Here is a 13246-nt window from a genome sequence, read left to right as displayed (position 1 = left end):
CTACCCCTTTTTATATAGACCCAAATAAAGCTACATCAACTGATATTTGACCAACAGCAGAGTGAAACAGATTTTAAAAAATATACTCAATTTGTTGTGACAAGATATATATTATTTAAGTAGCTGCTTTCTTAAATATACATGGATCAATGTTTTCTGAAAGGAAGTACTATGGACCAGGAGTGCATTTCATGTACGTTTTATACTATGAATTGGGTTTTTTAGCGCTTCCAATTTTAAAATATAACTGGGTATTGGTTAACACTAAACTTTCTTTGACATTTTTAGACCGTTTTCAAACGGGTTATCAAGTTACGGGTTTCGGGTGTCGGTTTTGAGTGTTTTTGATTTTTTTAACAAGTATAAAAAGCAATATTCCAGCCATTTTTGTGACGTTTTGCGAAGAGAAAAAATAAATCTACTATACACAAAAATGAACTTTTCCACACAGCAGATTGGTTAATTGATTTATTTGTGTTTAACTCCAATTTAGCACGATTGGCATTTTCGTGGCGGTCAATTTTTATTGTTGAAGGAAGCCGAAGTGCTCAGAGAGAACCGCCGATACACACAGCGGACATTTTGTAGTTGATTTAGTGGTAAAAAAGGAACTATGGTGTCAATTTGTTACACATACAGCGTGTTCAATGCAGTATATTTATTGTATTTAATATTCTTTCTTTAGTATTTCTATAAATTGGTTATGCATGCAAACAATGATGTACTTCCCACAAAATATACGCTTTCAAGAAATATGGATAGGTTTTTTTTGTTGGAAGATATGGGGTAGAGTGCATGGTGACTTTTTTCTAAAGGGAGCTTAAACTAGGTTAAAATGTACTTGGGAGTGTCTTTAAACTATTACACTGCACCTGCTACATACATAGTTGCGTGCAATCCATCATATTTATCGGACAACTATTACCCTAACACTCAAATTAATGTAAAAGACAAGTTTCAATTAACATTTTAATACTCGTCCATCGCATGCCTTATAGCAGTAAATTCTGTTGGAGATTCGAGACAACAAACTCCATCATTCCACACACAATACTTCTAGAAGTAACACTGTGACCTTCCTTTTCATACATATGTTGCTAGGTAGATGATAAGAGATTTTTCTTCTCACAGTAAACATTTCTATATTTATACTACTACATGGAGCTAAGAATACAAGTACGAAAACAAAATCCCGGCTCTGCAAACTGGCTAGAAAAATTGATTCACATATATAGTTCCGATTCTTTAATTGTAACGCTAGGAATTAAGGTCAGGGTGTAAAGCTTGGGTTTGAGTCGTTTATAATCTGGCTAAGGGAAAACAATAAGGTGAGCCCATTTTTGGATGCATTTTCATTTTTACTGTATGTTCTTTTTCTAAAAGTGAGACTGTGATCGTATGTGAACTTGTCTCACATTTTTGGCCTCGGAGCCTGGTCTTTGTCAAGCATCCGAGTTAAATATTTCGTCATATTTGAATTATTTATACAATGTAGATCTACTTTGATGCATATTTCAACAAGAACTTTATTTAATATAGATCACATCATTTCATAAGATTAATTGTATGCCAAATATGCAAAAAATTAAGCGTTATCATGACGTGAACGTCAAATTACAGTTATGGGGACATGTTATTGGACATCTAAGTTCGTTTCGTATTTTATAACTGCAGCTCAAACAAAAATATATATCACATCATTTTAGAAGAAATCAAATGTATTTTCCGTTCATATCGGTTAAAGAGTGTTCAAAATTGGGGATCAAATAAAATTTCGTTTAATAAACAGCCTCTGGTTACTCTATGCGTCATTTTATCCATCGGGATATTTTATTGGACACGGGAAAACTGACGATGTTTTGAAAGTAAGACTGCAGTTATATAGTGATGACTTCATAAAGCTTCTTCAGGACATGTATAAATTTTCTGATAATATTAAAAGCCACTTTCATCTGTTTTATCTTGTAATAGTGGAGGCCGAAAGTTTTCATAGGAGCTGAGCAGCTGAATGGGACATTTTTTCTCTTCCTAAGCTCAACGCTCCTGACAATCTTCTTTCACTCACAGTTAAAAACGTTTATGACGCTATTTTTCATCAATTGTATACAATACTGTTGTAAAATGTTATCTCATTTAACTTACTAACTAGTCCGCATTGTGATTTCAAAGACACAAACAAAACAAAATTGTAACAGCGGGACACCCTTAAAATGACGTTATAGCCGTCGAAATGAGCAAAGTTTTTCTTTACATGATATAAATAGCACGAATTCATCTATTTTATTGATTTCTGTGGTTTATTTCCTTTCGAATGATATACTGATCATGGATATATATTGTATAGGAAAAGAGCGTGAATTGGATTAACCCGCTATCTAACGCATTTTTTCAAAGAAGCACCGATACCGTGCGCAACGTCGTTGTGATTTGAAAACTTTATACTAAAAATTGCATATTCAACATGTTTTGTAAACTTTTGCTTCGAAGAAAGTCTCTAACCGAAATGCATTCATTTGTATCTGAAAGAAAACAAATATAAAGCTAAAAAAATGTTCCAACACAATTTATCTTTTGGTTTAAAATGACCTTTTTACACATTTTTAGGATTAAGACTAAAAATATGCAAAATCTTTCAAAATTGCGGTTTTGGTCTATCTCAAAGCGTAACAGACATGGAGCTATTTGACTTGATTTCAGATTGAAATCTTTTTGACAATAACTTTTTTGACGTGACATTATCAACTTACAAATGCTCTATCAGCAGTCGTTGTCTCCCTTGTAGTAAAGTAACAACCATCTCACATCTTCTTAAAGGGGTACCTGCATTTTTCTGATAAAAACAAGATAATGAAAACAAGTTTTAAATTGGTATGATTTTTTTTACATTAAACAGCATAGCAATTCCTATATCATGATAACTGAAATGTCGAGGCTTTTTAAGCAGCATTTTTTTTTTATATTAACGTGTTATTATATGAATTAATATTTATTTTCAGTTTATGTTACATCTACTTGCTTATATGCTATTAATTTGCCTTTTGCCTTTCCTCGTCTTAGTATCATATTGCGACACGCGAATTAGAAAGTAGTAATTTAAAAGAAGACTTTTATAATCTAGATAGGAAAGGAGAGTTCTTTGCATGTTAAACTGCCACTTGCTCTGACTGTATCAAATCAGGCTATCATGACCATGCGTTGCTGTTCCTGTTTATCTTTTTTGTTCATGCATGGAACCGTTGCAACAACTCTCGGAGGAGTTTATAGATTGATTGTTATAAGGTATAGTGTTTGTCCCTATCCTGAATCGTGAACTTTTTCAGGTGTCAGTCTAAAGAGGTGGGGCCAATATTCCCTGAAATTTTGTCACAAGGATCATTTTCAAAAACTTCTTAAATCTTTACTGAAAATCACAAAGTCACATCCCCTTTAGGTTCTTAAAGTATTGCGGCTTTTTTTAACAGATCATCAAATTAAAAGCTCATTGAGAACGACCGAAAGATCCCGATAAAGACCAAATCTATGAGAATGGTACCAAGACAGGTTACAACGTTTTATGGATAGGTATATGGAATCCAATGCACTCCGTGCAGTGTGATACGACAAATATCCATTCATGCAAAAAAAAGATAACTGGCCACAACCATAAGAGAGTTCCAATTAAACGACTAGACAAAGACTTCAATGAGCAGTAGATACAAAATACAAGCAGCTAGACTCCAAATTCAATATTTTTATTGAAACGAAGAGGCATGTGAAAAAGTGTCAGCTGAAAATCGTTTGAAATTGACGATTGAAGCAACAAGCATCCAATGGCAAGTGAGTCCTGACAAATATCCATATGCTTATCCCTAAGTTAAGAGTCGTAATTCAGTGATTGTCGTTAATTTCTTTCAGTCACATTTGTTTTTTTTTTATAATTTTTTTGTTATACACATATGTGGATGTTCATAAAGGAATGTTACACTTTATATGATTATTGAATCATGGTTTCACGTGTGAATCCGGATCGGATTATCTTAACCCTACCGGAGCACATAAGACCACCCCTAGTGTTTTGTGGGGTTCGTGTTAATCGATCTTATGTTTTCTGTGTCACATTTTGTTGATTTGTTTGTCTTTTCTTTTTTCTTTTTTAGCTCACCTGACCCAAAGGGTCAAGTGTGAGCTTTTCTCATCACTTGGCGTCCGTCGTCCGTCGTCGTCCGTTAACTTTTACAAAAATCTTCTCCTCTGAAACTACTGGGCCAAATTAAACCAAACTTGGCCTAAATAATCCTTAGGGTATCTTGTTTAAAAAATTTATCCGAAGACCCTGCTAACCAACTAAGATGGCCGCCATGGCTAAAAATAGAACATAGGCTCATATCTCTGAAACCAAAGCATTTAGAGCAAATCTGACATGCCCCTGAATTGACAATTTTAAGAAAGTTTTGCCGTTTTTTGGTTATCTTCAATATTATTATAGATAGAGATAAACTGTAAACAGCAAGAATGTTCAGTAAAGTAAGATCTACAAATAAGTCAATATGACCAAAATTGTCAATTGACCCTTAAGGAGTTATTGCCCTTTAAAGTAAATTTTTCACAATTTTTCGTAAATTTTTCTCATCTTTTACAAAAATCTTCTCCTCTGAAACTACCGGGTCAAGTTAAACAAAACTTGGCCTAAATCATTCTTAGGGTACAAATGTATCTAGACTATAATAGTTTAAAAAATGTATCCGATGAACGCGTCCACCTACCAAGATTAAAAAAAACATAGGGGTAAATTACAGTTTTTGGCTTATATCTCTGAAACAAATTTAAAGCAGTTACAGCAAATCTAACACGAGTAAAAATGTTCATCAGGTCAAGATCCACCTGGTTTGAAATTTTCAGACGAATTAGACAACCCGTTGTAGGGTTGCTGACTCTGAATTGGTAATTTTAAGGAAATTTTGCAGTTTTTGGTTATTATCTTGAAAATTAGTCAACATAACCAAAACTGGCAATTGACATTTTATTGGAATTATTGTCCTTTAAAGTCATTTTCTGCAATTCATTGGTCATTTTTTTTTTTAATTTTCAAAAATCTTCTGCTTTTAATTCAACTACTGGGCTAAATAAAACCAAACTTGGCCTCAATAATTATTAGGGTATCTATTTCCAAAACCATAGTAGATACAGGTGAACGACACAGGCTCTTAATAGCCTCTAGTTTCGTTTTTTTTGCCATGGCATTGCCAGTTTCACTTAGACTTACGAGTTTTGATTGTCCCCTTTTTACTAACATTTCAGTTCGCATTCAACAACGATGTTAATTCACAACTAAATCATTTAAACGATATGAAATGTTCCATGGTATATAAATATGGTCAACTGGACTTCCTCAATTCGTTAGTAAAAAGAGGGGCATTCGTTTGACTGTGTAGGATGTTTAAATTCGCGTTTAATTCATAATTGGGATGCACATGAAGTTGGCCTGTAATAAGACAACATTTCTATCCGTATCAAACATAATCTTAAGTTTTCTGTGTAGCATTTTGTTGTATTGTTGGTCTTTTCATTATTTTTCGTTTTTTGTCATGGCATCGTCAGTTTCACTTCGACTTATGCGTTTTGCATGTCCCCTTTTTACTTACGTCCGTCTAATCTCAGTTCGCACTCAACAACGATTTTAATTCTTGACTAAATCATTTAAACAATATGAAGTGTTCCATTGTATAGAAATATGGTCACCTTGACTTCCCCCATTCGTCAGTAAAAATGGGGGGCCTCCGTTTGATTGTATAGGATGTATTAATCCGCGTTTACTTTAGAATTGGGATTTATATGAAGGTGGCCTGTTAAAAGACATCATTTCTGTCCGTTTCAAACATAGAAATTACCCTCTTTTTCCGGTGACAGCCTACTGTCTCCGCCCTTATTACTGTTCAAACACTTTGCAGAAGTTATATAGAAGTATTAGCTTTATTGTTAATGTGTTGTCGTCTTTATTGTGCATCATGATGCACTAAATATTAACACTAGGTAGCTTCACACTAGTAGTTTTTGTCTCGCCTTCGACGAAAGTCGCGGAAGGCGAAACATAGGTGTTGCTCGAAAACTACGGCGACGGCGTCAACAATTGTTAAGTCTTCAGCTTAAAAGTAAGTTTGATAGGAACTACTTGTGAGAAATCAATGATCAATGATATTTTCTATACAGCTGCATTACTATCAGTACATGTCAATTTGACAACTATTTCAATGCCCTGCCCCCTCAGCCAAGGTCTATTTACTTTCAACTTTTGTATAGTTTACATATTAGTTTGTGATTAGGTCTTTTTAAGTACTTATGATGAGCAAATGAGTAATATTTCATTGGTATGCAGTAGTTTGAGCACAAATTTGGCATAATTCATTTCTAAATAAAATTATTTGGCCATGTACCTTTAGTCATTGTTCATTGACTGAATATTTTGCATAATTTATATACTTCTGTGTCAACAGTTTAAAAAAAAATTTAAAAGAAGAAAAAAATACCGAACTCCAAGGAAAATTCAAAACGGAAAGTTCTTTATCAAATGGCAAAATCAAAAGCTCAAACACATCAAACGAATGGAAAACAACTGTCATATTCCTGACCTGATACAGGCATTTCCTTATGTAGAAAATGGTGGAATATTAAACCTGGTTTTATAGCTAGCTAAGCCTGTCACTTGTATGACAATCGCATATAATTTCATTATATTGAAAATGATTTGATTTAGTTAAAGTGAGTATAAATCCATTTCGGTACACAACCACCGTACATCCTTCAACAATAAGCAAAACCCATACTGCATAGCAAGCATTTAAATACCACACCATGACAAAATATTACACAAATGAAACAGCACAACATAATTAGTTGAAAAGGGCTTGACTCATCTGATCGACACAAAGTACACACTAAAAAAACATAATTTCTGAATTTAAAGCTTCGTGCTAATAATGCAAATATTTAACTCAGAGTATTTCTTACTGGTATTGTTTTTTTTTCGTTTACTCATTTTTCACTCATTTTCATAAAAATTTAGGTATATCTTATTTTCATTCATGAAATATACTTAAAAATAGAAAATTTGTACACATCGTTCACTTACTTCCCCTTAATTCTTTATCAAAATTCCTTGACAACAGACTTTACTTTTGGATCTTTAAAATACATAACTTAAAAAATCTTATTTTGTGTGTGTTTTCTAGGTTATCTAGTCTTCATTCTATGCCCATCCATGTATATTTTAAAAAAATTTAGTGTTTTATTGAACTTTCGAAAAAAAAACCGACAACCTATCAGATAATGATTTTATGTTGACAAGGAAGGCAAATGATGCTTAATATCTAATAGATACATTTTTCTTTTAAAGTACAACTTTTAAATCTGCACCAAATTTTTTTATCAACAATTTTAGAATTTCAAAACTATTCCAAGCTTAACAACTTTCACCGTGACCTCCCTCTCCTCTATTTAAAAAAAACCCGCAATATTATTGTCATCCTCGTAGTAAATACCAATATGTTACAAAGAAATTTGAAAATTTTAGCTGCTGAGGACCTATGATTCTGACTCGCATTCATTTGGTTGAATAAAAAGAAAAGTATCTACAGTATCGGACAAATTTGTCAGAGAAACAATATCCAGGATGCTTAGGCTACACTGACTTTATTATCTGAACTCACATGATAGTTTGCCGACGTGATCAACTTAGGTTGTGCTTGATTTTCATATGATGAAGACATAATCTTTCTATCAGTATAATTGAGGTTTGGAGCTGGCGTGGGAGTAACTGCTAGTAGTCCCTTGTTAATCTATTTATCATTTTCATTTTGCTAAGTTTCTTTAGTTACCTATTCTGACAGTCACACGGACTCGGACTTCTTTTAAGCTGAGTTTTACTGTGCGTATTGCTGTGTGTTTGTTTATTAAACATTGGATAGCGGTATAAGGGAGGTTTGAAATCTTACAAAACACGTTTAAACCCGACGCATTTTTGCGCTTGTCCAAAGTAAGGAGCATCTGACCTTTGTTATTCTTGTTTGTTTTTATTTTAGTTTATATGTTATGGAGTTGAGTGTGACGTCCATTGAACTAGTATATAGGGGGCGGCTGAAGCCCACCTCCGGGTGCGGGATTTTCTCGCTGTGTTGAAGACCCATTGGTGGCCGTCGGCTGTTTTCTGCTCTTTGGTCGAGTTGTTGTTTCTTTGACACAATCCCCATTTCCATTCTCAATTTTATTAGAAAAAAGTCCTTTACTCTATATTTATGCTCTCCATTTTTATGCCAAACCTTTTACATTTTGATTTTTCGGGTCATTGTTGGAGGTCGTACGATGACGTTTAGTTGTTAACACCCACTTCATTTGGTTTCTGATAGAAATTTGTCCATTGGCAAACATGCCACATAATCTATTTTATATAGGTATATGATACTTTACACCGTATTTTGATGGCCATGCAAAGGGATCGTAATCCCGCAGATCATATGCATATTGTCTTATCTCAAAAGGAGGCTAGAGGGGTTCCATTAAAAGGTCAATCTTTTTTTATTTTGCTCAAATCAGAATGGAGTAAATTCAAAATATTGATAACCGATAACAGCGGATAAAAAAAATATCTTCCTAATAACAGTTCACAACAATGTCAATTTAAGAAAACAGAAAACGGCTAATTAGTCATTAACAGTTAACAGCACATATATCTTCAAAATAACAGTGAACAAACGTTTAAAAATGCCCAGAACACCTAAACAAAAAAATCCTGCACCCTCTCAAAAATCAAATTTAAACAAAATAGACTCAACATTGCTCATATGAAATATCCACCAAAAATATGCTAGGTAAATTTCAATTACACAAATTTTCTGCTTAAATGCTCTTGAATATTTGCCACTTTAACTAAAATATAAAGGCACAGAACCAGGACATAGGCGCACAGAACCAGGACCGTTTTACCTAATCACCAGCACATCGTCAGGACAATTTCGTTTGGCGAATTTGCACGACTTTTGCAATAAAAAATTGTTGTAATATTCCTCGCATGGTACTTAGGACGTATCAGAGAAAAAGTAAGCAACAGAACGGTTGTTTTATTGCCGTTCTGATATAATGTAAAGAAACCCACCAGCACAAAATCAGGACCCACCAGCACCAGTCAGGACCAAATCACCAGCACAGAACGTTCTCTCGCAGGACAACCTTACCCACCGTGATATAGTTTGTTGAACTGATATCCGAAACAGTGGAGTAAACGGATTATTTTTTTAAAAGCAAAATACACATTGTGTTCTTAAAATGTACAAACATGATCTACTTGATAACGACAACATCACAACACTAAAACTAAAAACATGTTTCAAATTTCGAAAGAAAGCTTTATTTGTGAAATCATAGTTAAGAATAGATTTTTTTTGGGGGGGGGGGGGGGGGGGGGTCCGAAATTGTAATGTGACAATGATGGCGTGCACTATGTCACAAGTTGCTGGCCCGAATCCAGAATCTGTTATTCTAAAAAGTGGTATCAAAGGGTTCAATTGCAAAATGAGAAATTTATGGCTAACTTTTCGTCGATTTGACGTCATCAAATCCGAAGAATAAGCTTAAGGGGTTGTGTGTTTCAAACCCTAGAAACCACTCCGGGTAGTCAAAATAGATTATAGTACTTTTATTCAAAATTGGTTAAGAAATGGATACTAGGTAACTTTAACATGTTTAACGCATGCAGCTTTTCCTCATCGCAGTTAGGCAAATGATAAATGGAAAAATGACGGAAACAAAGAATTGACTGTAAAACTTGTTCGAATTAAAGGTTTCACACTTAAAATTTTATATGCATTTAAATAACTGTAAACCTGTTAAAAACTGATGTTTAATTGAACAATTGTATTAATAAAATATTGTGTTTTTTAAAAACTGGTTTCGACCATATGATATGGTTTAATAACTATTTATGTGGAATACATTTTAAACGTAATGTGTATTGCCTTCATATATATGTGTTTGTGACAAGTAAAAATGTACAAATACAATGATATTGATATATACGTACATAATTATAATATTCCAGTAATTTGTCCAGGTTCCGAAGACCTCGGGTCTAATGACTTTTATGTGTATGACCCCAATTTAATTACGTTTGATTATGCTGTTTGATGGATAGAAACTGTTGTGTATTATATAAGGTAAAATCTTTTGTACCGAAATGTAGGTTAGGATTCAAGCGTATAATTTAAACGTGCACCTTGAACTTTTTTACACTACAATTTGCTATACATAGCGTATCAGTCAACAATATAGCACAGTTTGTGGTCACCTAGATTTTCAATTTTCCTCTGTTTATAAAAGTGTATTATAAAAGAGCACCATGGAATTGATCATAAAATTTCTTGTGGTAAGTTTCTATATTTAAATTAAAACTTTGAAGGGAAATGTTCGGAACTAATTGAATGATAATGTAATGCATGTGCAAAGGGGCTGATAGACGTCACCTTGAATCAATATGTAATACTATATCGCATTTAAAGACGCTACAATATTTATTTATGTATTAATGAAATGCACATTTATCATGTTTTTACCGAGGGGTTGAAGGCATATAAACAATACAATACATGTAATATATACACAATGCAAAAATGATAAACTACTTAAACATCATATATACCGGCAGTAAAAAATGTAATAATATTTATGTAGGTGTTGTGTCCACTCTCACCAGTACTATAGTGCAAATGACTTTTTAATAAACGGAACAGTAAGCTGCATAATATCAAATGAAGATAGAAGTTGTTGTAATCTATGTTTTCAGATTATATCATAAATCCTGTATTTATATTTTTTATGTCTTTTTCGAGTTGTTTTCGTAAAGACTTATTAATATTACATGTTAAGAAAAAGTGGGTTTCATCTTCAACCTCATTAATATTACAATGATTACAATTCTATTTTCTCTTTGAATTCTTTCATATCTACCCCTCTCTATTTCCAAGAAATGGTTACTTACTCGCATTTTACATAAAATTTTTCGATTTTCAAAATTATTTTTAAGAATATATTTATCCAATTCATATTTAATCTTAATGTTATTGTACAAGAACATTTTACTTGTTTCATTAGTCGATTTTGATTTTTCAAAGAATAAATTTTCAAAGCTGTCTTTTACATGTTTTAGTTTCTCTTCTCTTATTTATAATTTATATCCTGTATTTTATTTGTCTATTTTATTTGTGTTAGCTATATTTTCTACATATATGAAAAATAAAAATGTATGATAATCGTTTGTGCTGAGTCGTTTAGATAAACAGAAAACATCATATATAATGAAGGGTTATTTTCATCACTGGATATTCTTGCTAAGTATTTCAGTGATTAAATAGAGAATGGAAATGGGGAATGTGTCAAAGAGACAACAACCCGACCAGAGAGTAAAAAACACAGCCGAAGGCCACCAATGGGTCTTCAGCACAGCGAGAAAATCCCACACCTGGAGGCGGACTTCAGCTGGCCCCTAAACAAAAATGTGTACTCGTTCCGTGAAAATGGACGTCATATTGCATGGATACTGGGCAAGTTCTGCTCTAGCAGCTATTATATTGACAGATCGTCTACTAAGCCCCAGTATATATTTGCAAAATTTTAAATGTGTCTTCTTCACTTGGCTACTATCAATCATTGCTAAAGATTAAATTTACACATGTCTTTATTTTGTGCTCGTCTATCAGCTAGGATCTCTCGATATTTGATACATGTAAGCATGACATGAAATTGTGGGTAAATTTCAACGACACAGAAATCTCTGAACACAATAAAAAGTACATTGTTCGAACAATTTATCACACTTTACCGCACACATTGTTAGAAGTTTTTATTTTTTTCTAATTCAGAGATTCTTATATTGAATTAATTTGTACAATAACTGAAATATTTTATCCTATGACAGCTTAGGGAGCTACAATTTGATTTTTATCGGGGCTGGGGGGTTGGGGGTGGGGGTGGGGGGGAGGGGCTAGGAAGAAAAATTGTGTCCTGTATTTTTTTTTAGTTGTAATCTCTGTCCTGGTTCTGCTTTTTTTTTATTATGACTTTTTTTACATAAATTGTCATCCTGCTTTTTTTTGCCAAGTTGCTCATCCTGCCTTTTTTTTTAAAGATATATGCAGTGTTTTTAATTCAGATGGTTCTTGGTGAGTATATTTCTTCAACGCTTATACATTCACATATTAAAACATGTTATGAAACGCAGAAGAAGCTATTTGAAAGGAGCCATTATTTGGCCCGTTAAATTTTTGAAATAATTACTTGATAACGTTAAAACTTACGAGAACCAAAACAATTAAAAGGAATACAGTACTGTTATGGTTGTTGAATAGCTAAAAAGTGCCATTGATATACATGTATACCATGATATTAATCTATCATATGGTTTTGTGTATAAGTTTTAAATGGGTAGCTTAAAATATCTATCATAATTTTTAACTAGCGATTGAAAACAATTTCGTCAAAAGAAATTTTTAAACACACTGAAAGAATAATTACTCACTTAATTTAAAGGATTTTTTGTTTAGAAAAATAACTTTTTTATAACTCATCATTTCGGAAATTATTCGAGCGAGAAGGTGTTCCATAATTGGAAGTTCATACATGACAAGAAGAAAGCATGTATAATTATAATAAACAAACTAATTAATAAAATTGAGAATGGAAATGGGGAATACATATATAGATATAAGAAGATGTGGCATGAGTGTCAATGAGACAACTCCCCATCCAAGTCACAATTTGTAAAAGTAAACCATTATAGGTCAAAGTATACTTATATTAGTATAATAGTTAATAATTCAAATATGAGTTCCCTACCCTTAGTACGAATGACTACTTCATAAAGGAACCTAGTATGCTTTCTGCTTGGTTTTTGTGTTGATGGGCAGAGAATACATTTCATTTTAGCATCATCATTTAGATCATTTAAATTTTCAATACAATTTGCCTCAATAAATTTTTGTAATAAAAGCTGGTCTCACTATTATTTCAGATAAGGGTGAAGGTTTGGTATCATTAAAACGTTTAAACCCGCTGCAATTGTTTGCAACTGTCCTAAGTCAGGAATCTGATGTTCAGTAGTTGTCGTTTGTTGATGTGGTTCATAAGTGTTTCTCGTTTCTCGTTTTTTATATAAATTAAACCGTTGGTTTTCCCGTTTGAATGGTTTTACACTAGTAATTTGTGAGGCCCTTTATAGCTTACTGTT

General features: G+C 33.0%; 1 protein-coding gene and 1 long non-coding RNA gene across 16 annotated transcripts in view; one reads left to right on the top strand and one right to left on the bottom strand.

Annotated features, from left to right (window-relative positions):
• LOC127717995 (uncharacterized) overlaps positions 1–13246 on the top strand; it is a 93559-nt gene that overhangs the window by 50585 nt on the left and 29728 nt on the right. The window contains exons 1-2 of one of the 14 annotated variants that reach the window (XR_007989512.1): positions 10239–10390; positions 12149–12182. The exons of 11 other annotated variants lie outside the window; for them this stretch is intronic. The gene's annotated coding sequence lies outside the window, so the exon portion shown is untranslated. Of the gene's footprint in view, positions 1–10238; positions 10391–12148; positions 12183–13246 lie in introns of those variants that run through there. 2 more of the 14 variants (XR_007989511.1, XR_007989514.1) reach the window with 2 other exon arrangements.
• The window catches only part of LOC127717999 (uncharacterized), a 99422-nt gene that overhangs the window by 69880 nt on the left and 16296 nt on the right, over positions 1–13246 (bottom strand). The window lies entirely within an intron of this gene.

Source organism: Mytilus californianus, unplaced genomic scaffold (assembly GCF_021869535.1).
Source record: "Mytilus californianus isolate M0D057914Y unplaced genomic scaffold, xbMytCali1.0.p SCAF_10, whole genome shotgun sequence".
Classification (NCBI taxonomy): domain Eukaryota; kingdom Metazoa; phylum Mollusca; class Bivalvia; order Mytilida; family Mytilidae; genus Mytilus; species Mytilus californianus.
Note: the sequence above shows the minus strand (reverse complement) of the source record. Positions and strands in the feature narration are given on the sequence as shown.